Source organism: Arachis stenosperma, chromosome 5 (genome assembly GCF_014773155.1).
Source record: "Arachis stenosperma cultivar V10309 chromosome 5, arast.V10309.gnm1.PFL2, whole genome shotgun sequence".
NCBI classification, from domain to species: Eukaryota; Viridiplantae; Streptophyta; class Magnoliopsida; order Fabales; family Fabaceae; genus Arachis; species Arachis stenosperma.
This window is the reverse complement of record NC_080381.1, coordinates 110,751,563-110,753,751: the sequence shown is the minus strand read 5'-3', so window position 1 is coordinate 110,753,751 and position 2,189 is coordinate 110,751,563.

Here is a 2,189-nt window from a genome sequence, read left to right as displayed (position 1 = left end):
CCTCTCTGGGGCCGAAGCCAATGATCACCATTATCACTTATGTATTTTCAATGGTGGAGTTTCTACACACCATAAATTAAGGTGTGGAGCTCTGCTGTACCTCGAGTATTAATGCAATTACTATTGTTCTTCTATTCAATTCAGCTTATTCTTGTTCTAAGATATCACTTGTTCCTCAACTTGATGAATGTGATGATCCTTGACACTCATCATCATTCTCACCTATGAACGTGTACCTGACAACCACCTTCGTTCTACATTAGATTGAGTGGATATCTCTTGGATCCCTTAATCGGAATCTTCATGGTATAAGCTAGAATTGATGGCGGCATTCTTGAGAATCCGGAAGGTCTAAACCTTGTCTGTGGTATTCTGAGTAGGATGCAAGGATTGAATGACTGTGACGAGCTTCAAACTTGCGATTGTGGGGCGTTAGTGACAGACGCAAAAGAATCACTGGATTCTATTCCGACATGATCGAGAACCGACAGATGAATAGCCGTGCTGTGACAGAGCGCGTTGAACATTTTCACTGAGAGGACGGGACTGTAGCCATTGACAACGGTGATGCCTAACATACAGCTTGCCATGGAAAGGAGTAAGAAGGATTGGATGAAGACAGTAGGAAAGCAGAGAGACAGAAGGGGACAAAGCATCTCCATACGCTTATCTGAAATTCTCACCAATGAATTACATAAGTATCTCTATCTTTATTTTATGTTTTATTTATCTTTTAGTTATTAATCCTCCATAACCATTTGAATCTGCCTGACTGAGATTTACAAGATGACCATAGCTTGCTTCACACCAACAATCTCCGTGGGATCGACCCTTACTCACGTAAGGTTTATTACTTGGACGACCCAGTGCACTTGCTGGTTACTTGTGCGAAGTTGTGATAAAGAGTTGAGATTGAAATTGAGCGTACCATGTTGATGGCGCCATTGATGATCACAATTTCGTGCACCAAGTTTTTGGCGCCGTTGCCGGGGATTGTTTGAGTTTGGACAACTGACGGTTCATCTTGTTGCTTAGATTAGGTATTTTTCTTCAGAATTTTTAAGAATGAATTCTAGAGTTTCAAGGTGATGTTTTTATCATCACCAAAGCTGATTGATTCTCATCAATTTAGCTCTTGAATGCAATGTCTTGCTGAAGCTTGGCTAGCCATGTCTAATCTTATTAGACTACAGCTTTAGACTAACATTGCATGATTCCTGGAATTCTTATTAAAAGTTTTGATCCTCTTTATTTTTTTTTCCACATAATTTTCGAAAAATCCAAAAAAAATTACAAAATCATAAAAACCAAAAATACTTCTTGTTTGAGTCTAGTGTCTCATTTTAAGTTTGGTGTCAATTGCATGTTTCTATTCTTCTTGCATTTTTCGAATTCAATCATGTGTCTTCATTGATCTTCAAGTTGTTCTTGATGATTTCCTTACTCTGATCTTTAAATTCTCTTGTCTTGAGTGTTTTGTTGTTTCTCATATGCATTCTCAATTTGTTAGTGTCAATAGTATACAAACTTCTAAGTTTGGTGTCTTGCATGCGTTGTTTATTTGATTTTAGTTGCATTTTGATTATTCCTCACTATTAAAAATTCAAAAAAATTTTTTAATTTGTGTCTTTTCAAGTCAACAATACAGAGAATTGAAGATTCAGAACATACAGTAGAGGAATTACACAGAAAAAGCTGGGCGTTGAAAACGCCCAGTGAGGAAGGAAAACTGGCGTTTAACGCCCAAAAGGGTAGTGTTTTGGGCTTTAAACGCCAGAATGGCACAAGAGGGAAGATTTTGTTTTTAATTCAAATTTTTTCAAGTTTTCATAATTTTTCAAAATCAAATCTTTTTCAAATCATATCTTTTCAATCATATATTTTCAAAATCAATTTCTTTCCATACTTGCTAACAATTAATGATTTGATTCAACATTTCAAGTATGTTGCCTTTTCTGTTGAGAAAGGTTTAATGTCTGAATCATATCTTTTAAATTTCTTGTTAGCCAAGTCATTAATTTTCAAAATCAAATTTTTTTAAATTGTTTTTCAAATCATATCTTCTCAATCATATCCTTTTAAAACTATATCTTTTCAATCATATCTTTTTATCACATTTTTTTTTCAAAATTAATTTTTCAATCATATCTTTTTTATTTCTAGTTTCAAAACCTTTTTCAAAAAATCAC